Source organism: Trichosurus vulpecula, chromosome 6, assembly GCF_011100635.1.
Source record: "Trichosurus vulpecula isolate mTriVul1 chromosome 6, mTriVul1.pri, whole genome shotgun sequence".
Classification (NCBI taxonomy): domain Eukaryota; kingdom Metazoa; phylum Chordata; class Mammalia; order Diprotodontia; family Phalangeridae; genus Trichosurus; species Trichosurus vulpecula.
Genome location: NC_050578.1, coordinates 251,267,953 through 251,279,741, shown reverse-complemented (window position 1 = coordinate 251,279,741; position 11,789 = coordinate 251,267,953). Strand labels below are relative to the sequence as shown.

The 11,789-nt window shown below is 40.6% G+C and overlaps 1 pseudogene; it reads right to left on the bottom strand.

Moving 5' to 3' along the window:
• Window positions 1-292: 292 nt before the first annotated feature.
• Window positions 293-10,531, bottom strand: LOC118854962 (annotated as a pseudogene).
• Between the last annotated feature and the right edge of the window lie 1,258 nt (window positions 10,532-11,789).

The following is an 11,789-nucleotide window of genomic DNA, read 5'->3' as shown; positions in this document are numbered from 1 at the left end:
CGTAATGCAGGAGTGAGGGTAGGTACTGACCCCATTCTCCAATCACGTAGGGAAATGCCAGAGAAGAGGGCATTATAGACGGCAGCCATCATGGCTCCTTGTTTCCCTTTAGTTACTGAAACAGAATGATCCCATCATACACCACTGATGGAGCAGTAACAAGACAAAAAAAAAGGAGAAACCCTGGGTTCAGCCTTGGATGAGCCAGAAGAGACAGGTTGCTCACTTTCTTCTCCAGTTTAACATATCCCTCCGTATGGACAAATCCCAGAGAGGACTGTATCCCCAGGTGTCATAAGTAACAAGTAAAACCTTTCCTAGGAAAGTTACTGTGAGAAAAGGAACATGACAATAACTGGCCAACCCAGAAAGAAAGAAAGGAAAGAAGGATTGTGGGGAAGAAGGGATTTCCCAGAAGCTACAAGACAAGGGTGAAGATGCAGATGACATCCATGTAGATTTGTAGAGTGGCTGTAATAAATCCCTTTGGGCTGATGGTGTGCTTCCTGTTCCCTAGGACCAGCTGCATATCATATATCAAACAGAAGGTAAAAACAAGGACAACATACAAGATATGGAGCCAATAGCCATATCAGAAAGCTGGCATGATAGCTGTGATAATTCCCGTCACTATCAGCACAATCTCAAACACAAAGGAGAGCCCTGCATGTGAAGTCAAGTCTACCTTGGCCTGGAAGCAGAAAATGGTGGCAGTCATGGTGACAATGGTAGTGATAATCTTGGACAAGATGATTGCTTTCATGTTACCTACAGTGGTTATGCTGGCTTTACCCTTGCTAGCGGAAAGAATGTCAAGAAGATGATGTTCCATGGGAAGCAGTGCCTGGGTCTGTCTCAGCAGACAAGGGTCAGTATGCACTGAGGAAGACAGCAGAGGAAGCAAAGTAGATAGCCAGGTTATTCCTCACGAGGGTGAGAATAGGATCTACAAAGGTGAAAACAGCACAACTGTGGTGAGAAACTGGATTGAGATGATGGTGTAAACCTTCTGGCTGTCTTCCCACTCTCCAGCCCAAACCGGTCATTCCCTTCAATCTTCTCTCCCCACATTCTTTACTTCTGTCAAAGTTCACAAGCATTGGATGGATGGGAGACATAGGCTGAGGATATACAACTGGGTGCCCAAAGCCTGGCTAGGGGTAGCCTGGGTAATCCCCAGGGAATTCCCCTGGTAGAGGAGGAAAATAAAAGGGGGTTCAGTCTTATATGGAGGTGGAGCCCTGGGGTTTGATATAGCTGCTCAAGACTGGGGGGTCCTCAGCCTTCTGTACCTGCCTGCCAGCTGACTCACACTGCTCTGGATGGCTCCTGGCCTACTTTGTTTAAAAGATGCTGATCTTTATAAAAAAATAACTGCATCAGACAGGTGTTACGATCTTCATTTTGGAGGTGATCCCCCAAATTGCTTTGTATTTAACAATAGCTACTAACATTTATAATGTCACCATCCCATCATCACTGTTACCATCACTATTATCATGATTACTGCTACTAATAATGCTAATGATATTAAACAACCCAGGAAAATTGGATTCAAATCCTGTCTCTGATGCATATTGGATATGACCTTAGGCAAGCGATTTAATGTCTCTGTGCTCTCTGGTTGGTCAATCAGGTAATAGCATTGTTCAAGTACTTAATTTGTGTCAGGGCTGTGCTGTGCACTGGGGTAGGATGATAAGAGTGAATATGTCCCTGGACTCAGGTAGGACATTCGTACCAGCAGAGACCACTTATATGTATATTTCTTTTTAGTTTCATTTGAATGATGAGGTTGGAAGACAGATTGAAGAGGATCTAGAAGACATGGAAGGGTAAGAAGAGAAGGAAACAATCTTAGATGGCTTTCACAACTAGTTTAGCCACAAGGGGAATGAGATATTTAGTTAGCAGCAATGTTGTGTCAAGTGAAATTTTGTTTGTTTTAGGATTGGGCAAATATGGACATATTTATAGACAACATGTTTAGAATCAGTTTCAGGGAGAGATTGAAAGTTAGAGGGAATAGGGATGCTAGAAAGGGAAATCTGCTGGAGAAGACAGAATGGGTTGAAATCAAGGATGCCTGTAGAGATTTGCCTTGTTAGAGAAGGGCTGCCTCTTAACGGTGGATGAAGATGGGGTAGATAATCAGGGAAGACATCTGAATGTTATAAGATGAGGAGTAAAGGAGAAGAGACTATGAAGGAATTTTTTTTTCAGTGAAGAATGAGTCCAAGTACAAGCTGAGAAGGTAGAGGAAGAGACTGCTTGAAGAAAGATGAAAAACTTTTTTTTTCAGGAGGTCAATTGGGGTTAAGCGACTTGCCCAAGGTCGCACAGCTAGTAAGTGTGTCAAGTGTCTGAGGCCGGATTTGAACTCAGGTCCTCTTGACTCCAGGGCAGGTGCTCTACTCACTGTGCCACCTAGCTGCCCCAAGATGAAAAACATTGGAATAATTGCATTTGATGGGTTAGCAAACTGATTGGGGAGGGGAAAAGGATTTCTTTCTGCAGTAAAAAGCCCAGGTGGGATTATATAATACAGTGGACCCAGTCAATATAGTCCCATGGCCTTTTTCTACTCCATTCAGCAACATGTGAATAGGAAAAAATATGAGACAAGGAGGAATTGGGGCAGCTAGGTGGTATAGTGGCTACGGTGTGAGGCCTGAGGTCATGAAGGCTCATTTTCTTGAGTTCAAATTTGGCCTCAGACACTTACTAGCTGTGTGACCCAGCACAAGTCACTTAACTCTGCCTCGGTTCCTCATCTGAAAATGAACTGGAGAAGGAAATGGAAAACCACTCCATCATCTTTGCCAAGAAAACTCCAAGTGGGGTCACAAAAAGTCAGACATGACTGAGACAACTGGGTAACAAAATTGTGGCAAAGAATTCATGGACAGAGGTTAATACGTAGCCAAACTGATTCATCAAGGAATTGAGAGTGAGAAGGAAGTAGAGGGCAGTCAGGGTAAATGTCAAAGCTTGGTAAACAATTGAGGTCACAAGGAGGAAAAGGACAGTGTTAGGAGCTGGAAAGCAAAGGGAAAGGTGGAATGGTAAAATTGGGAGAGATTAAATTTCATTATTAAAGTCCCTATTAAATAGTCTCTTAAATAGCTAGGTTAAAGCGTTGGAGTCAGGATGACCTGAGTTCAAATCTAGCTTCAGACACTTACTAGTTGTGTTACCTTAGGCAAGTCATTTAACCCCCGTTTACCTTAATCCACAGGAGAAGGAAATGGTGAACCACTGTAGTATCTTTGCCAAGAAAACGCCATGGGCAATGTGATCCATAGGGTCATGAGAATCTGACATAACTTGCAGAGAAGGTACTGACTTATACTGGTAGAGCATCCTCACCTAGGAATCCCTGTACTAATGAAATAAGATGTACACCTCATTTTATTTAAGCATAGATTCATGAATTTTGAAGGGACATTAGAGTTCGTCTAATCCAACTCTCTCATTCAACAGGTAAGGAATCCAGAAGAAAAACGAAATTTACAAGCATTACCTCCCAAGGATTTTCAGGTTGAGATCAGTGGGACCTAGTTCCTTCTCTTCCTTAGGTCCTCATCAATACATAAATCATAAACAAAATGGTCATAAGTTCTTTTAAGATCTCCTCCCTCTTTCTGCTTCCCCAAACAAAGAAAATGCCAGCACACCAACCGCACAAGTAACTTCTTGGCTGCATGCTCTCGCCTATAAATATCTCTCACTGAAAGCATGACTAAGCCTCTGCTGCCGCTATTATAAGACTGAGCCAAAAAGTGAGCTTCACAGTTCTGGTGCCATCTTTGTTATTTACTAATTGCTTTTAACCTTCTAGGCTGCACATTCCTCTCCCATTACCTTTATTTGATTTATATTGTTAGCAAGTGTGTGTCTTTGTTCTAGCTGGGACTGCTTTGTGAAAATGCTGGTAAGGCACTCTCTGTCCCTTGGCTCCTGAGGGGGAATGAGATATTGCTTCTTAAGACAGCATCCTGGCCAGCAAAGTCCTGTAATGGTAGCAAAAAAAAGTATGGAGGGTAGTTGCTATCAACTGATTATATTTTCACAATGGGATCTTTGTCCTAGATTACGAGAAATTGCTTGTTTTGGGTTGGAGGTAGGGGGCTGCTTGATACCCAGAAGCTTCTGGGTCTATATAATAGACATTGAAGACTGTGTAGATTTTAAAAATCTACTGATATTCCTAAGTGAGACAGTAGATAGTGAGATAGTCTTAGAGTCATTGAGAGCCAGGTTCAAATACTTTTTCCGATACGTATTGGCTGTGTGACGCTACGAGTCTGCAAGTTACAGAAGAATTGCTGATCTATATCCATAGTAGGAGTTTTGGTACTGGGAATTCCTTCCACTGCTGAAATCAAAAGGTCTAAATCTCCTTTCTCTCTCAAAAGCATAGCGAAAAAAAAACACTACTCATAACCACCTCAGAAGCCCCTTCCAATTTTCAAATTTTGTGATTCTACTTTTTACCACTTCCTTATCAATGCTGTTTCTTCATACCCTTGACTTCCTTCAATGCCCAACTCAAGCACTGTCACATTTGGGACAGCTTTCCAAATCTCCTCCTCTGGTTGTGGAGCCTTTAGTTTTCTGTGTAAATATTGCATTTACCTCCAGTAGGATGTAAGCCCCTTGAAGGCAAGAACTTTAAAATATAGTTTGGTGACTTTATCTTTGTAGTTTGATCACCTGGGATAGTGCCTGGCACAAAATGGAAAGGACTGATCATAGATAATTAATCTCAAGTTAGAAAGGACCTTAGAGGTCATCTGGTCATGGCTTCAGTTTACAGATAAAAAAATTGAGGCCCAGAGAAATTCAGTAAATTGTTCAAAGGAGAAGGTCCTTGATTTCAACCCTGTGATTCTAAGTTCACTGTTGTTTTCATTTCACTGTGCTGCCTAGTGGTATGCCAACTATGTGATTGTGGCTAGTGTTGTTGGATATTGTCTACAATCTCCGTTTCTTTTAAAAAGAGAAAGAGATGATAAGTGAGAAATCCTTAATCTTCCTGTAGTACTCTTCTCTCAGTCTCCAAGAACAAAAGGTCCTGATTGTGAGCAATTTTCCTCAACCAAAACTTGTCCCCACTTAGTTCGGAGAACAAGAGGAGAAGAGAGAAGAGGAGGACAGAGGGATGGGGGGAGGGAGGGAGGGAAAGAGAGAGAAAGAGAGAGAATGGAAAGGAGAGGTTAGAAAAGAAGAGGAGAGGAGAAGAGAGAGTCTTTTGTAAAAAATAATGCATCACATATGTTTTGTTTGGGCACCTAGGCAACAACACTCAGTATCCCCCACATAATCAGCTAGAAACAACTGGGTTTCTCTGTGTGTGAGAGAGAGGTGGGGGCGGGGGAAGGAGGAAGGTAGGAAATGAAAGAGAGAGCTGGGGGGGAAGAGAGAGAAAGAGAGAGGGGGGGGGAGGGAGGATATGTACGTGTATATGTGTGTATTTGGGGTAGAGGGGAACATAGATCAATTACAAAGAAATAGCAAGAGTTAGCCCCCGCCCTCAAGGAATTTAGACTTTAGATAGCAAGCATATTTTACTTGAATCAAGAAATCCAAGAATTTAATGGCACATCATGATAGAGAGGAATGGACAGGTAGCTTTGGAAACAGAGGACCTTGTTTTGGGTCCAAGTTCTCCTGGAACTACCTACGTGATATTGGATAAGTCACATTTCTATGCTTCCATTTTCTCAACTATAAAAGGTTGGGTTATCTATGGTCTCTTAAAGATCTAAATCTATCATCTGAGAAAGGGAGCTATGAATGCATTGAGTTGAACTTTCACCCAAATCATGGACACCTATTAACATCCACAAAAAAAGGCATGGGTAAGAGGTCATGTCATAGTCAAACACCATATTGTGCCAGAGACCTTTCCTGCACTCACTCACACACCCATCCTTGCCATAACCAGTTAAGTCTAAGTTTATAATCTATCTATTTTAATTGTATCGTGTGTGCACATATTTATTTATGTTTTCTCTCCCATTAGAGAGCAGAGTCTCTGCATTCTGTCTTTGAGGGCAAAGACTGGTTTTGTCTGTCCTTATAATCTGAATTCTTAGCACAATTCTTAGCATATAGCAAGTTCTTGATAAACTCTGGAATGATTGGTCTAGGAATAAAAGTCAAGTATTACCTTCGAAATTTTTCTGTCATCGTAATAGTGACAGTCTGCCTGTGATTTTATGCATGTAGGAAAGACAAAAACTAGTGCCCATCAGAGCGGGAGGAGAGGACAGAGAACACCTTTATGAATTTTGAAGAATTATTACAAAAATGGATTTGAAAGATGATTTTATGATCTTAATTGTATAAAATATAATGAAATTATTTTTTGAGGAGTGAGGGGTTCAAAATGTGCCTCAAGCTAACCATTGAATTCATGACACTTTTCTTGATTTGGGTCATATATTCCCTCAAATCATTTTCTGGAATCATGTTCTGTTGACTTAAGGGGGTAAAAAAAAAAGATCTGGAAAGCATAGGGTAATAATGGGGAAAGGGACAACTAAATTACCTTCAGGCCATTTTAACATAAAGAATTGTGAACTTGAGGTTTAAAGTTAAAATGACAATGTATTTGGAAATACCCCTTCAATCCATAGCTATTTTTAGCTGCTTCCTATGCAGAAAGCACTATGTCAGATTCAGTGCTTAACATGAACTTGTACTCTATTCATTAGAAACTTAGCTTTCCAACCTATTCTCTTTTCAGCTCCCTTTTATGTGTTCTCTTTCCCCATTAGAACATAAGCTCATTGAGAGCAGAGACTGTTTATCTTTCTCTTTATATCCCCAGACTTAACACAGCATCTGATACATGAAAATCCTTAATAAATGCATGTTGCTGGCCTGTCTGTGGCATAATAAGCACTTATCAAATGCCCCTCACCCACATATGAGAGGAAAGCTCCTGATTGATCCCTACGAATTACTGTGACTTTAGAATGCTCAGTCATTGAGTCTTGAAGAACCTCCTTCTTGGGTGGTCTATCAGAGAGGGGGAAATGATTCTACCCTCTTGTTCTTTTGGGTCCTTCCCTTAGTGACTCCTTTAATGCTTTCTCTTCCTTGGACTTCCAGGAAGTAGAGTGGGGATGGGGAAAGGATATTTCCCTCCTCTTCCTCCTCCGTCCATGAGCAACAAGGACCACAAGCACATGAGAAGGGCAATGCACCCTCTGGGACATGCAATCTCTGGAGTGAGCCTTGGTCCTTGAATGTCTTTTGCCACCTTTGAATTGCTTCCCTGAACACAGGTCTTTGACTAGACTTCTAAAAACTGGACTTCCCCAACTTTATGAAGAATCTCAAGGGTAGAGAATTTTAGAGTTGGGTGTTAGCAGTACAGTGGAAGGTAATTTTTTTTACAACAGTACTGCTTCTGATTCAACTCACAGATTATTCTGTTAAATAAAAGCAATCCCTTGACTGATTGGGCAGGAGATTTCAACCTAGTTAATTTCTCAGCAAAGTCTTAGGTGAAAAGAAAGAAGCCTAGAAAGCTTTCTTCATCTCCTGGGAAAGTATAATGAATGGAATAAATTATTGCTTTATGATTTTGTATTTGTTAATATTCACTTTAAACATTTTGTGGAGAGGAAATAAACTGCTGGCCTATACCTATTAGGTATTTTTTTTAACAGAATATCGCTTTTGAAGGAATCCTGCTGTCCATATTTTGGGAAGACTCTACCCTTGCGCTATGTCTAAGCTTTAGAGTAGAGATTGTTTCAATCTTTTTTATTTGCATCACCAACTCTAAGTAGAGTGCTTGTCATATTCCAGAATCTTAATAGATGCTTATTGATGGATGGATAGATTACAGTATTCTTCAGAATTTTACTCTTGGGTAGAGACATAAGAAACCAGGGAGAGAAATCTAAACTCTCTTCTTTGTGTTCACTACATGAGCACAGAGCCAGAGTCTTTGAAGGGTGAGATTCCCCGTGCTTCAGATTAATTAAATAATTTATGATAAATGTCTAATTAGGTGTCTAAGACAAATACTAAACATTCAGAGCAATTAGAGACCACTTAGGACTGGGTTGGTCAGAGAAAGATTTAAAAAAGAAATGGCATTTGAACTGGGTAATGAAAAGTGATTAGTATTTAGATACTGACCAACAAAAATCAAGGAAAAAAAAAGTTTTAAAAGAAAAAAAGAGGACATTAGTTCAATTCTCTGAAACATTTAAGGAAGGGATTCTTTAACACAAAGATAGGAATTTGGATTTAATTGAAAGTCAAGAATAAGGATTGCAACATCATTTAAAATAAAACATCAATGTAGGATGTATACCCTTCTATCAATCAAACACTACAACCAGAGTTAGGATAACCTGACAGCTGCTGATCTTTTGGAGGGGATTCCGAGGGTCTCTAAAGGCCAATTATAACAATATCTCTATCATTAGAACTGCCAACAGATGATAAGATATAGGTGTTGAACATCTGGAGCAAAACTCAATTTTTCTCCCTCTCCATGAAGTTCTTTCAGGCAGAGATAAAGAGGCATGGAGAGAGAGAGAGATGGATTCCTTAATCCATTCCCAAACTGAAGATCTCAGTTGCCACAACAGTCAACCCATTTAGAGCTAAATTCACTTTAAAAAATGAAGCTCTCAAATTATAAAGCAGATTATAACCATGCCCCAGGGTGATCTTTTTTATTACATTATCCTTGTATAGAAGCCCTTGTGATGCCGATGGCAGAGATTACCAAGAGTAGGCGGTACTAAGTTAATTCATGTTCCAGTTGCCTTGGGAGACCTACATTTAAGCCTCCTCTTATTTCTTAACAAAAGAATAAAAATGAGTAGAGGACTGTGTTCCTAGCGACTTGCATTTCCAAGTACATGGTATAGTTCTGAGATCATGGAAGTCTAGAGTTGAGACAGATGATGCAGCTAGAGGTGGAGGGAAGCAAAAAGCCTGTGCATAGATACAGCTGGGTTCATTTAGTGAATAAATGACCTATGCCTAGATCCCACATATTTTTACATTTATTTTAAAGAAAAATAAGGAAATATCCAATCAGAGGACCATAGAGTGAGTTCAACCCATAAAGACCATAGCTAGATGGTGAATTCTTTGAGAGCAGGAAACTTATTTTGTATATTGTTATATTTGCCCAAAAAACCTGTTATCAGTGCCGGATAAATCAGTCTTTTCCCCAGGAAACTGACATGGCATTCTCTCCTTAAGGTAAGCTGCTCTCTCTATGGCATATCTTACAATTCACCAAATGTTTGAGGCTTAATTTCCCCAGGCAGTCCTCACCAGGGTTCTATTAAAGTGGTGCCTCTCTCCCAGGGCTGCCTTCCTCACTCCTATTCTAATTCAGGCTCAAAGAGGTGAGGCCTGGGACTCTGTAGTGGCACAAGGGACCTTTTGTAGATCTGAAATTAAAGATCTAGAACTAGAAAACAAAACAAAAGCTCATTTTTATATAAATAAGAAAATTAGGTCTTATGAAGTTAAGTGACTTGTCCAAGATCACTTCACTAGTGGTATTCAGAAGTGGGATTTGAATCTGGGTCCTCTGACTCCATAGCCAATGCTTTTCTGACTAGACTGCAGTAGAAACATTCTCTTCCCATGGTGCCTACACCCCTCCATTAGTCCCCCCTTCCCATACCCAAAGTGGATTTTCCCCAGATGTGGTTTCGATTAGCTGTGGCTTTATCCCCCATGGTGCCTAGCAAAGTACTGGGCACATAGTGGACATTCAGTGATTGCTTGTTGAATGAATAGATGAGCAAATGGATGAATGAAGTGTTTTTGCTGGGGTTTAGTGGGAGAAGAAAAAAGACCCATTATCTAACCTCAATCCTCATTCCCAACGTCCATGATTAAAGTGAGTTTACAAATACAAAGAGAGAGAATGATGGTTGTATAATGCCATTCAACCATAGTCATAGAGTAAAGGGATCACCACTGGAAGAGCCCAATATCAGATTTCATTAAAATCAGTCCTTCATTTATGCTGGAATCATTCTCTGGTGCCAGAGAAAGGGAAGCTTCTACATCTCCCCTCCTGCCTGCAATTAAGCCAAGGGAGAGGACAAGAAACATAGTCAGAAGATGCCTGACCTTTTGTACAGAGCTGTTGTCAAAACCATTACCAGTCCATCCTTGTGTGATCAGAAATTGCAGCAGGGCTGGATAGAATAGAGTAAAGGGACTGATCTGCATGTCAAACAGGGCTCAGTGTCTCTTCCTATACCCTCTCCTTACCTCCCTCCCCATCTCAGCCTCTGCCACCCCCTCCCCTTGCTGTCTCCACGGTAACAGCAACACTGGGATTCTGTTGAAGTGTGTTTTGAAAGCTGCCTCTACACTGGGAAGTTAGAATTTGACAGCTCTGTCTGGATTCTGTATTTCTCCAGCATAAAAATTTACCTGTGACAATGGTGTCCTGCGATTTAGCGAGGTGGTGTGGTAAAATGGAAAGATCTCTGGCTCTTGGAAGTATTACCTGTAGAGCCATCATCCTACATCCTCGAACCTTAGCGTTCCTCAACTACTATATAAAACAAGAGGATTGAACTAGATGGCCTCTGAGGTTCCTTCCAACTTGAAATCTTCTTCCACTAGATACATATTCTCCTTTTAGGTACTTTCCCCTACCTGTGTGACCTAGCTTAAGTCACTTAATCTTTACTTACTTCATTTTCACCATCTCTAAAATAAAGGAGCTGCATTAGAAGACCTCCGGATTCCCTTCTAATTCAATGTTTATAATCCAATGATCATCTAGGATTTGACTACTCAATGGAAGAAAGTACCCTACCCTGTTTTTCAGTCTTGTCTGATTCTTGGTGAGCCCATTTGGGGTTTTCTTGGCAAAGACACTGGAGTGGTTTGCTGTTTTCTTCTTCAGCTCATTTTACAGATGAAGAAACTGAGGCAAACAGGGTTAAGTGACTTACCCAGAGTCACCCACCTAGAAAGTGTCTGAGGCTGGATTTGAATTCAGGAAGATGGGTCTTCCTGACTTCAGGACTAGCCCTCTATCCACTGTGCCACTTATTCTAACTCTGACACCCCTTCCCCCGCAACACAAGAACACAAGAAAGGGAAAGGTAACTATGGCTTTATTTGCTTTTTCATTTTTAACTCCCTACCCCCACTAGTATCTTTAAACTCTTTGTGTTGCTAATAGCATTGGTGGAGGCTACTGGAAGTGCATTTGTTCTTAATGTTTTATGTCAAAAGAGTGTTATGCAAAAGCTTCAATGAAGGAAGTTTGCTTTAGAAACTTATTTCAATTGAGAAAGTATCTATTATTGATTACAGGAAGCATTTGTGTAATGGACAATGGAATAGGATTATGAAGGTGTGGGTTCTAGTTTTGGCTGCCTCACCAGCTATGTGACCTTGGGCACAATATTTGTCTTCCATTAACCATAGTGTTTTCCACATTTAAAACGAAGGTGTCAGACTAGACTGAAACCATAACTAGGACAGGCCAATCAGTTCTTTGTTCCCAGATGCTGAAATGTGAAGGTGCTGACAGAACTTGCAGTGCTGAAGCAACATAGAATTAACACTTGAACATTATGCACTAGATCTATGATTTCATTGCTATCTGTAAGTATGAATGAGGCAAACAATATAGATTGTTACAGAGAATAATTGTTTAATATGGAAAGTTTTCAGATGGGTCAAAACATCTCTTTTGTCCTGTACTCCCTTCCCACAAGTCTCACTCACATTCATAGACAGGTTGCCAGAAGACAGATGTT